Here is a 13648-nt window from a genome sequence, read left to right on the forward strand (position 1 = left end):
AGAACTAACAAGCAAACTGACAAGGAATCAGCTAAAAGTAACAGTAATTTAAAAGTGTTTACTTTTTACCTCCAGTCAGTGTTAACGACTCCTTGTAGCAACGTAAGCACGATGTATTACAGTCGAAAGTTCGCCACGTATAATAACACATTTTACGACATTGCCAGTGGAGAAGGTTACTGTTTTCTATGGGATGAAAATCAGGGTCAACGAGGATCGGACGAAATTAGGACCACAATATGGAAAATGATGAACTCGTTAGACGAATCGGTAACCGATGTTATTCTCTACTCAGACTGCTGCGGGGGACAAAACAGAAGCAGGTTCATTGCTACTCTATTGATTTATATCAACAATACCTTGAAGCTTAATTCGATAACAATTACATAAGTACCTCCAAAGCGGACACACACAAATGGAAGCAGATTCGATGCACTCTGCAATAGAACGTGCGAACGGCTCGCAGTCATTTTTTTTTAACTTACGAGGTGGAAACAAGCGAAATTGTTTAAATGAGCCAGATGTAGCAGAGGAAGAGAATGAAGACGAATGAATTTCTAGTTATTTTTGATTTGCGCAATGTATACCTTCATTTGTCATAATTTTTTGTTTATCGTAACCCAAATTGGAAAGTAATGAATAAATTCCACTGAATTAACAAAACTATGAATTAATTACTGTTTTATAATGTTACAAATTGATATATTTGAGATCAAATCTTTTAATAAAAATACCGTAAAATTATTGAATAAAACAGCGTATACCATACAAAATAAAATAGTGTATCAGATACATCATACGAATTCCTTAAAAAATAAAATGGCCTATATGGAGGACTTGCGCTTTGAATAACATAATTATGGTCTTAAAGGATGCGTAGAATAAAAAAACTTGGAAAATTTAAAGACAAGAAACGGTATAATGTACTCATCGAAAAATCCACTATGAAGAATTTTTATTTACCGCGATATTGAGGTTTTAATAGACATCTGATTTGACAAAAACTTTGAACTCGATTTTCTCAAAACTAAAAAAAAATTATACGCTATTGTTATATCGAGGGGACGATATATACTATACACAAAAGGGTATGAAGTCATAAATGCTAACCATCCGTCTGATAAGGCACATGGAGGTGCAGCAGTTTGTTAAAAACACTGTTAAATTTAACAAACTTGATAACTTGTATTTAGTAAATATACAAGCTGCAGCTATTCAAATTAAATGTATGCATATTGATGTATCTATAGCAGCGGTGTACCTACCTCCCAAAGGAACTGAGCTATTTAAATATATAACAAAGTTCAATTACTCAACTATTTCTACCGGAAAACCTACATTCTGGCCTAGTGACCCTCGAAAAAGACCGGACCTGTTAGATGCTGTGTACAAAGGTATATCACAACGCCAACTCCACATTAAGGAAAGCTTTGATTTAAACTCTGATCATTCACCAATAATTGTAACTTTTGGAACTACTGTGTCAAGTATGGAAAAACCATATAAGATTATTACGCAAAATATGGATATAGCAGCATTTGGAAACTGGCTTGTAAATCGAACTAGTTTAGATATACCCTTAAAATCTGGCGATGAGATTGATTTAGCAGTTGAAAATCTTACAAATACCACTCATGAAGCGGGATTTCTTTTCACTTCACAATCAAGTGTTAACGAAGTTAAAAAACCATTTCTTCCCCTTGAATTAAGACGGCTAATAAAAGAAAAAAGATTACTCAGGAAAAGATGGCAAATTAGTCGGAGTCCTCTTGACAAAAGAATTTTGAACAAGACAACCAATGATTTAGAGTCCAAACTGCGAGAAATAAAAGATCAAGAAATATCAGAGTATATAAGAAATTAAGATCCCCATGCAAACAACCCTGAACATAACAGTTATGATATCCACTTCACCATCACATAAAATATTAATATAAGTTAGTCATATTCTTTGATTCAATAAAGCAAGAACTACATGTTCTTGAGATAAATATTTTAAATAATGTTTTAATTGGCGACGAGGATGGGATACGCGGAAAAGTATCTTTGAAGAATCAAGGACTTTTTTTATTTCAATACATTAACGCGTACACAATAAAATTTAAAACTCCTTAAAGAATTAAGGCAGTGAAGCATACTATCCTTAAAGAATTAAGGTAGTGAAAAACAAAAATCTTACAAACCAACATTTTAAAAAAATCCTGTATAAAGGGAGTTATTTGGACGAAATTCCTACAAGAAGACAACATTTACAAAAAAAAAAATCCTGCATAAAGTGAGTTATTTGGACGAAATTCCTACAAGAAGACAACATTTACGAAAAAATCCGGCATAAAGTGAGTTATTTGGACGAAATTCCTACAAGAAGAAGACAACATTTACGAAAAACCCTGCATAAAGTGAGTTATTGGCACAAAATTCCTACAAGGAGAAGACAACAACATTTACAAAAATCCGGCATAAAATGATTTTTCTTATATTACTTTATGCATCAGTGCTACTCGACACAGGAGCACAATACCTAGAAGTTGAAGACTTGACAGACAACCACGGTTATATACCAATTAAACTGAAAGACACAGAAATTATCGAAAACTACTTAAGAGTAATACATATTATTAACACTACTCAATACTTTGAAACAGTAAATATTTTACAAGACAATATACATAAACTTTCGGACACATATACAAATGTTACTCCTCTATTAGGAAGCGTTAACAAAAGCATGGACATATGTAGGACAAAAATTAAAAACTTAATTCCTAATTTTAGACAGAAACGAGGACTAATAAACGCAATAGGGAAATGACTTCAATTTGTAGTAGGGACAATGGATAGTGATGACGAAAAAGAAATTATGGACAAAATTCAAACTCTAGAAAAAAGTAAGACTGAAACAATGACCGCCCTAAACGAAATGAATTATCTAGGTAGTTCCATAGAAAACAAAATATTGAATATCACAAACCATATTAACAAACAACAGAAAACTATTCAAAAATATATAAATAAGTTTAAAACCGAAATCCAAAACAAAATTCTCAATTTAGAAGACGAAACAAATTTCCTCGAAAATATTTTTCAGATTAATAACGACATCAACTTGTTAATAGACCACGTTAATGAAATAGGACATGTAATTTTTAATTCATAACTAGGAATAATTCCATCAGACATATTGACAACTGAAGAATTCAATTTTATTAACCAAACAGAATCTTACCTACACACAAAGGTATCCGTTACATATAAAGAAAAGTTAGTAATTTTGACATTGAGCATCCCAAAATTTTTAAATGAAACATTCGCTGAAGTTCTATTTGAACCACTACCAAACACTCAAAATAAAACTGTAGTTTTAAACGAAAATACTGTCTTAATATGTAAAAATGAAATATATGAACCAAACACTTTAGAATATAAGAAATTAACAAAAATAAATGATAACTGCTTAACAAACATTGTAAAAAATTTAGAACCTAATTGTAATATGACTACAATGAAAAACCAAGAAGAAAAATAAATTTATTCAGGCTTACTTATATTTAAGAATTACCATGATAAAATTATTACCAATTGTGAAAAACCACGAATATTTGAAAATTTAAAAACATTTTTGATAAAATATGAAAATTGCTTTGTAAAACTAATTTAAAAATCTATGAAAATTATAAAATAAATGTAAAAGAAATGTTTATCCTAAACAAACTAGCATTAAGAGTTAAAGAAAATAATATATCACTCCCGAATTTAAATCTTAACGAAATACATTTTAATCAAACAATAAAGGCTGTAAAACATAACCTTTCTAGAAATGCAATAATAAACACTGGGAGTAATATAGGAATTCTAATGATTTTTATCTGTACTATTATTATAATCTGTATAGAAAACAATAACAGAACTTATGTAATCTCTTCGTCGGAGCCTCAGGCTAACGGTGGGGGAGTTATGATATCCACTTCACCATCACATAAAATATTAATATAAACATACATATATATATATTTACATACATACATACATGTACACTTAAACATACTTACGTCGTTAAAATAAACTAAGTTCTTTTGTTGTTTTCCACTTAATTGTGGGTAACGTATTTTTCATAAGAGGCATCGAACTCTTTAATTTTATCATTTGTTTATAAAATAGTCGAAATTGCATTGACACTATTTGTAACCAAATTCTAAAGAATTTTAAGTGCATTTCCGCTTTGCTGCAAGTTTGTTTTTACGATCGACATTCTTAAGAGGCGTTGCACTTATTGATTTTGCTGATAAGAATTGCTTTCTTTCTTTACTAGTAATTTCGTATTTAAGATTAAGAATTTTTGTAAACTAAGTTAGTCATATTCTTTGATTCAATAAAGCAAGAACTACATGTTCTTGAGAGAAATATTTTAAATAATGTTTTAATTCATAACCTGTGGAAGGCAACCAAATATCTACAGAGACCCACTAGGAGAAATACGATTATAGAAAATAGTTATGGTCACAGGTGCAGAGATAATCAAAAGAAAGCCGAAGCTTTTGCTTACCATTTACATTTGGTTTTTAGACCAAACGTAATTCCAGATAATGAAAACACTACTGAAGTACTAAACTTCCTAGAATCGCCTTGCCAGATAAGCCTGCCTATTCGAAGAATTTCTATCAAGGAAGTAACGACTGAAATAAAGAAAATTAAACTTAAAAAATCGCCTGGTTTTGATAAAATTGATGGTCTTACTTTTAGACACCTGCCCCAAAAATGTATCAGACTACTTGCTTACATCTACAATGCTATGCTCAGACTCGACGATTATCCAAGTCAATGGAAATGCGCTGAAATAATAATGATTCCAAACCCCAATAAACCGGAGCACTGCCCTTCTTCATACCGTGCAATTAGTTTACTGGCGACCTTCTCTAAGATATTTGAAAAGATAGTTTTAAAGTAAATGTTACCTTTTTTATAGGACCAAAACATATTACCTGAACACCAGTTTGGGTTTAGAAGGGGGCATGGAACTCCTGAGCAATGTCATCAAATTGTTAAAATTATCACGAGTGCTTTCGAATGTAAGCAATACTGCGCAGGGGTCTTTTTAGATGATAAATAAGCATTTGATAAAGCTGACCTACCGATCGCTATTGGCTTAGAGGTAGCAACTAATGCTGATGATACGGCATTTATCGCCACCAGTTTTAATCCTAGTGATGACTCACTTCACTTACAAGAACAACTTAATATTGTCGAAAAATGGCTAAATAATTGGAAGATAGAAGTAAATACACAGAAATCCGTTCAAATAACGTCTACGTTAAGGACTGAGAAATGTTCCCCCGTAACATTAAATGGCTCCATTATACCTGAAAGTGAAACTGTGAAATACCTTGGTCTTTATTTGGACAGACGTCTCACTTGAAAGATACACATAAAACAAAAAACGAAGCAGCTCAAATTTAAAACTAAAAAATTGACTGGATTTTAGGTCAGCGATCACAACTTAGCCTTGAAAATAAAGTACGACTTTACAAGTCAATCCTTAAGTCAGTATGGACGTATGTAATGCAGTTACGGGGTACGGCGAGTATATCCAACATTGAAATCCTCCAAAGATATCAATCGAAAACTTTAAGAAGCATTGTAAGTGCTCCTTGGTATGTAAGCAACTTCGAAATCCACAAAGACTTAAATATACCTTTTGTAAAAACGAAATCAGCAAATATTGTCGAAAGTATTTAGATAGATTGTCTAATCATGAAAACTTACTGGCAATAAATTTACTAGACAACAGTATGGATGTTAGACGCTTAAAAGGAACTCACATTAGTCTCAATAGAGAACAATCAATCCTGTCACTATTAATGTATTTAAAAAAATTGCTGATTGTCTATTGATAGAAAAAAAAGTAATTAGTTTTTTTACTTCTAGCTTAGTGTTTTTATTAAATGATTATTCTTTTTTTTTAGAATGAGAAGTTATTAGTTTAAATTCAACTAGAATTGTAATAACTTTTTGGTTCGATTGAATGAGATTATTATTTATATCTTTTGTTCTGTTAATTGCTTTTTTAGTAATTTATTATAGAAAGAAATATATGAGAGGGGATACAAATATTAATCGTTTTATTATATTAGTTTTTATATTTGTATTATCTGTAATATTATTAATTATTAGCCCTAATTTAATCAGAATTTTATTAGGATGAGATGGATTAGGATTAGTATCTTATTGTTTAGTTATTATACCCTGAGCAGGGTATATTAAGTTTGTAACACCCAGAAGGAATCGTCGGAGACCCTATAAAGTATATATATAAATGATCAGTATGTCGAGCTGAGTCGATTTAGCCATGTCCGTCTGTCTGTATATATACGAACTCGTCTCTCAGTTTTTAAGATATCGTTTTGAAGTTTTGCAAACGTCATTTTCTCTTCAAGAAGCTGCTCATTTGACGGAACAGCCGATATCGGACTTCTATAACATATAGCTGCCATACAAACTGAACGATCGGAATCAAATGCTTGTATGGAAAACTCTCACATTTGACAAGATATATTCACGAAATTTGGTATATATTATTTTCTAAGGCAACAATGTAATCTCCGGAGAAATTGTTCAGATCGATTACCTATCGCATATAGCTGCCATACAAACTGAACGATCGGAATCAAGTTCTTGTATGGACAACTTTCACATTTGACAAGATATATCCACGAAATTTGGTATAGATTATTTTTTAAGGCAACAATGTAATCTCTAAAAAACTTTTTCAGAACGGATTACTATAGCATATAGCTTCCATACAAACAGAACACATAGTTACTAACAGAAATGCACCTGTGAAGGGTATTTTGCTTCGGTGCAACCAAAGTTAACGTTTTTTCTTATTTATTAATTCGATTTAATATTTTATTAAGAGGTAGATGATTAGGAAATTTATTATTATTACTTTCTGGGTTAACAATATTTATGGCAGGATTAGGAGCTAATTTTGAGTTTGATTTAAAGAAGATTATTGCTCTTTCTACATTAAGACAGTTGGGGTTGATAATAAGAATTTTATCTATAGGATTTTATAAGCTTTTTTTCCACTTATTAACTCATGCTTTATTTAAAGCTTTGTTATTTATATGTGCTGGAGCTATTATTTATAATATAAATAATTCTTAAGATATTCATTTAATAGAGGATTAGGTGTGTATATGCCAACTTCTGGGTGTTTTAATGTAGCTAATTTAGCATTATGCGGAATACCTTTTTTAGCTGGATTTTATTCTAAGGATGTAATTTTAGAAGTTGTTTCATTAAGTTATATAATATATATTTTTTTTCTTTACTTTTTTTCTACTGGGTTAATTGTTTGTTATTCTTTTCGATTAGTATATTATTCTATAACAGGGGAATTAAATTGTGGTTATTTAAATATACTGAGAAATGAAGGTTGGATTATACTGCGAGGTATAAGTGGTTTACTAATCATGAGAATTGTAGAGGGGAGTATATTAAGTTGATTAATTTTTCCAACTCCTGTCTGTCTTCCTAATCTGTTTACCTAGTTATTTAAAATTATTAACTTTATTGGTTTGAGTAGTAGGGGTAGTATCGGGTTATTTAATTTCTAATGTTTCTTCATTATATTTTAATAAGTCCTTACATAACTACTTAGCGAGTTATATTTCTGGTTCCATATGATTTATTCCTTATATTTCAAGTTTTGGTATCATTAACTATCCTTTAGTATTATGAATTAGAGTATTTATGTCTTTTGATCAGGGATGGTCAGAATTTTTAGGAGGTCAAAATTTATATAATGAGTTGGTTAAATATTCTCAATATGTATCTATTATACACAATAATAACTTAAAGATTTATCTTTTATTATTTGTTTTATGAATTATTTTCTTGTTTTCATTTTTTTTGATTTTTTATTCAAGTAGCTTAAAATAGAGCATAACACTGAAGATGTTAGGGTAATTAAATAATTCTTGGATGTAGAGCATTCTATTTAGTAATTTATAAAAAAGAAAATTTTATTTTTACAATGAAAATGTAATGTTTTTATTAAACTATATAAACAGAAGTACAAATGGAGTTTAACCATTAAAAGATAAAAGTTAGCAGCTTTTTCTTGAACGTCATACTTCCTTAATTGGAGGATATTCTCAGTTCTATCATTAACAGTGATAAGCCTCTTTTTGGCTTCAATTAATAAAATTTAATTAATATCTAAATTTATTAGAATAAGGGTATAAAATACCTAAGATTAGGTCGAAACTAATTTCAATACTTTTTGAATGCAAATCAAATGTTATAATTAACTACAACCCTAATTTGATCAATTTAGTATCCCTTGGTTTCATTCGTGGTATAGCCCGATAATTAAAATAATGATGAATACAATTCTTGTTGTAGCCCATATAGTAATATTAGAAATTGAAATAATTAAAATTATGGGTAGAATAAGAGCAATTTCTACATCAAAAATTAAGAAAATAATTGTAATTAAAAAGAACCGAAGGGAAAAGGGTAGTCGTGAAGAAGATTTAGGGTCAAACCCGCATTCAAAAGGAGAGCATTTTTCACGATCTGTTAATGCTTTTTTTGATAAAATAGAGGCTAGAGTTATAACTACGCTGGTAATAATAATTAAAATTGATGCTATAATAGCAATTGAAAAAATTATCTATACTACTAATTAGTAGACCTTATGATTGGAAGTCAAATATACTTATATACTATACAGATAAAAATTAATTATCCTCCTCATCAATAAATTGAAATATAAAGGAATAATCAGACAATATCAATGAAATGTCAGTACCATGCAGCTGCTCCAATCCAAAATGGTGAGTTTTAGAAAAGTGATTATTTAAATGGCGAATTAAGAAATGTTGTTCCAATTAATACATGAATTCCGTGGAATCCTGTTGTAATGAAAAAGGTAGAGCCATAAACTGAATCTGCGATAGTAAACGATGCTTCAAGATACTATTTGCATGCTTGTAGAATAGTAAAATAAACTCCTAAAAGAACTGTAAAAAATAATCGTTGTGTTGCTTGATAGTGATTACCCTCCATTAGTCTGTGATGAGCTCATGTAACAGTTACTCCTGAAGATAGTAATATGAGATGCGTTTTTTCACTGGCGGACACGACTTCTCATGTTTGGATCATCTGAAACACAAATGCCCTATTTATTCTTAAAAAGTACGTGAATGGTTATCGTCCCTACTAGAATCATGAAAAAATGTTGAAAATAAAAGAGTAATTAACTTTCTGTTCTTTTACATACATTTTGGCATAACAAACAAGAAAAAACGTTACCTTTGGCTGCACCTAAAATAATATACCCTTCACAGGTTCTTCATAGTTCTTTTAGTAACTATGTGTTCAGCTTGTATGGAAGCTATATACTTTAGTAATCCGATCGGAACAATTTTGTCGGAAATTATATTATTACCTTAAGCAGTAATCCGTGTCAAATTTGGTGAAGATACCACGTCAAATGCGAAAGTTTTCCATGCAAGCCCTTGTTTCCGATCATTCAGTTTGTATGGCAGCTATATGCTATAGTTACCCGATCTGAATAATTTCTTCGGAAATTACATTGTTGTCTTAGAAAATAATTTATACCAGATTTCGTGAATATTATGTATCTTGTCAAATGCAAAAGTTTTCCATACAACCCGACATTCCGAACGTTCGATTTGTATGGCCGCTATATGCTATAGTAAACCGATCTGAAGAATTTCTGCCGATATTACATTATTTCTATAAACAATAACTCACATCAAATTTCGTAAAGATATATAGTCAAATGTGAAAGTTTGCCATACAAGAACTTGACTCCGATCGTTCAGTTTGTATGGCAGCTATATGTTATAGTGGTCCAATATCGGCAGTACCGAGGAATGGGCAGCTTCTTGAAAAGAAAATGACATTCGCAACGTTTCAAAACAATATCTTGAAAGCTGAGGGACTAGTTCGTATATATACAGACAGACAGACGGACGGACAGACAGACAGACGGACATTGCTAAATCGACTCAGCTCTACATACTGATCATTTATATATACATACACTTTATAGGGTATAGTGTTACAAGTGGTGGGTCTAGTAGGGACGATAGCCAGGCGTTTTGTGAACATTAAAAAAAAAAATATTAAGCAAAACGGTTGAGTAGTTCGGCCGGAATCATATCCGCCAGTTTAAAAAAGTTTGTTTTGAGAAAAACGCGTTCAAAGATTGAGGTGAGGCACTCCGTGCGCTCCGACCGTTGAGCAGTATTATAATTTTTGGGCCCATTTCGAAACCATCCAATGGTAAAGTGGGTTTCTACATTAATTCTGAGGGTATAAGGGAACAGAAAATGGCAAAAAAAAAATTTAAGATTACCCTACTGTCCCCTTAATGCAAATGTGCCTTATTTGTATATGTATGTATGTGTTGCATTTAAATGCATATATTTTTATGTGTTTATTTATGTATATTAGGGTGTGCCATTTTGAGGCAACCTTTTTTTCAACTGAAAAACAGGCTCAAAACTTTCAAAATGTGTAAAAAAAAGTCACTCGAAATATGAGCTCTTAATATTAATATTAAGAGGTGCCTCTTTCAAATTTTCTGTTTTCCATATAAATTACATGGAAAAAAAATCGTTTTTTTTGTGGTGGTTATTCTGCGGAGGTTATTATATGTGCACGCGATGGCTGCCAGTTGGGATGGTAAACTCGATTCCGATTCTACTCGAAAATCGAATTTTCTCGTAAAATAATCGATTTTTCAGAATCGATCTTCAGTAGTCGAAGTCGATTAAGAATCGATTCTTGACATTCGAAAAATCGATTATTTAACGAGAAAACTCGATTCTCGAGTAGAATCCGAATCGAGTTTACCATCCCAACTGGCAGCCATCGCGTGCACATATATATGTATGTATTTTCGGCATATAATGACGTGGCATGTATGCCCAAGCTGAGAATATGAAGAGAGATAAACATGTATATGTATGCATGCTCCTTATGATACTCCCAACAACAGCATTGTGATATTTTCATGCTTAAATTTTTGCTTTCAACTAGCGAATCGCAATGTATGCAAATATGTATGCTTTTGCGTTTTGTCGTCGGCCTTTCCATATTGGCATGTAAACATAATTATGATATGAGTATAATTTTGTATGAATGCATGCATAGTAATATTTACAATCAATTTGGACTTGCATATTTAATAATTTTATTTGATTTTTACATAATATAATATGTATACTAATAAAAATTTTTGTATTATGTTCCTTACTAATAGAAATTGAATTTATCACAACAATCCATAAATACATCGTTTATCATATTAATCTTATTATATGCTCATACGAATGTAAGTTAACACCAAAGATGTTAGTAACCCCACAGCCAACTTCTGGCACGTGTCTTAAGAATAGTTAACATTCAAATTCTCGGAATTAATTGCAATATTGGTTGTGCCAATTTTTATGCAACGGAAATCAATAATATTGCATTATTGCAGAAATATTAACTTTCCAAAGAATAGCTTGCGCAAAGCGCAAGCTGAAACAATATTGCTATTGCAGCAGTCTGCTCAGTACAATAAACTGGTGATGCAAATAATTAAGTGCATAGCCCTAGCTTTAATATAAATATACATAAGTACTTGTAAACTAGATCAGTTGGGCAGTTGTTAATTTAAACTCAATAAACGCGGAATCGCTGTCCGCCTAAAACTAAAATTGTATTTTTTTTCGCTCTCACGAAAGTGATTGCGTAACTGGCGCCCGAGCTAAATACAAAATGTAAAGTTTTGTATAATATACCGCGTAAAGCGTGAAATCAAAAAAAAAAAAAAAAATTTTTGTAACGCGTAAAGCATAGAACGTCGTATACCTAAAAGTACCGGTAGTGCGCGAGTGGCAAAATCTGTGGTAAAATCAAGTGAAATACAGTAAAAACGTTAACTTTGTGCTGTGACCTTTAAGTGATAAACTAGTGACAGTGTGCTAGTGCCACCCTGCAGCAAATTACCCAAAACTGAAGAAGCAAAAAACCGCAGTTGTGAAGGCCCCTTAGTAGCTTCGGCAAAAAGGTGGTATTATGTACCAGCCTACACTCTAGGAAAAAAAATTAAAACTGATAGTTAAAATAACGAAGATAACTAATTAAATTTATCGTCACCATAAAAAAAAAAAAAAACCTGAAAAGCGACAAGCAAAGTAACAATATAAGCAATTAAAATACATTCTAAAACAAACTATTTAAAGCTAAAAAAGGCTTCAAAATCAAACTCCTAAGGGAAACAGTGAGAAAAAATTAGTACAATAAAAAGTACTTAAAAATCACCTATAGCCAACAATTGTACTATCCTGGCAGCGACTACAACCGTTATATCTATACCAAGAATTGCATCAATCAACATCTCAAGAGGACACCAGCCCTGAGAAGAACATCAGCATCCAGGAAGCAGGATCAATATTAAAGTAAGAAAAATTTTAAAGTAACAATATTATATTAACAATTATAAGATGGCAAATCCAGACAATCTTGTTCGCCCCTCAATTCTCAAAATAATGCAACACCTACTCCTCAGGCGGCGCGAAACGCTCAATTGAGCATTCACGACTTAACGACTCTCATAGGAAACATAGCAACAGACATTTTTAGGTAACAAGGACCACAAATAGTACAGTCAGCTCTTAACCCAAATGCTAGTTTGTCTTTAGCAACTGACCAAACTATAGAAGAAACCCACAGGACAAATTTAATAGACTTAGATAGGATATCCGATGTCGTTAAATGTTTGAAAGAATTTTCCGGTCACGCAGGCGAATTTAATTCATGGAGGAAAAGCGTAGATCGGATCCTAAAAATATACGAACCCCTAAGAGGAACCCCAAAGTATTATTATTATTCTTAGCGTGGTTAGGAATAAAATAGTGGGCAACGCAGACATGGCGCTAGAATCTTATAACACGCCTCTCGACTGGTCTGCTATAACAAAATGTCTTTCCATGCATTACGCCGACAAACGCGACCTGTCCACACTAGAATACCAAATGACCACTCTTATACAGGGACGAAATACAGTCGCAGAATTTTACCAGCTAGTTTACAAACATCTGTCCTTAATTTTAGATAAAGTAGGTTGTCTCGAAATGAGTAATGAATCCTTGCGGATGATGACACAATCCTACAGGGACAGAGCATTAGATACCTTCATAAGAGGGCTGAATGGCGACCTCCCAAGGCTGCTAGGAATAAGGGAACCTGTTGACCTGCCCCAGGTCCTTCACCTATGTCTTAAGTTGGACAACCAAAATTTCCGCACGACTCATGCGCATACCTTAAAAAGAACGTACCAAAATAATCAAACCTTTTCAAGAAGGTACCCAATACAAGCTCAAAGGCAAGAGTTTTACCCTCAATTGGCACATATGCCACAAATATACCAATTGGACAGGCAACAACCGCCTGTACAAATCCCAAATATAAACGCTCCCCAGGCCACCTAAGCCTCAACCAAGGCCAGAGCCTATGGAAGTTGACCAGAGTATACACTCACGTAGAATTAATTATATGAATAGGTCACATCGGAACCAACTCCAAGGCAAGAGACCGCCATCGGTCACTAAATATCAGCCAA

General features: G+C 32.2%; 1 pseudogene; it reads left to right on the plus strand.

Annotated features, from left to right (window-relative positions):
* The first annotated feature begins 2833 nt into the window (after positions 1-2833).
* LOC120780742 lies at positions 2834-7581 on the plus strand (annotated as a pseudogene).
* The last annotated feature ends 6067 nt before the right edge of the window (positions 7582-13648 follow it).

The sequence above is a fragment of the Bactrocera tryoni genome, unplaced genomic scaffold (assembly GCF_016617805.1).
Source record: "Bactrocera tryoni isolate S06 unplaced genomic scaffold, CSIRO_BtryS06_freeze2 scaffold_25, whole genome shotgun sequence".
Classification (NCBI taxonomy): Eukaryota; Metazoa; Arthropoda; class Insecta; order Diptera; family Tephritidae; genus Bactrocera; species Bactrocera tryoni.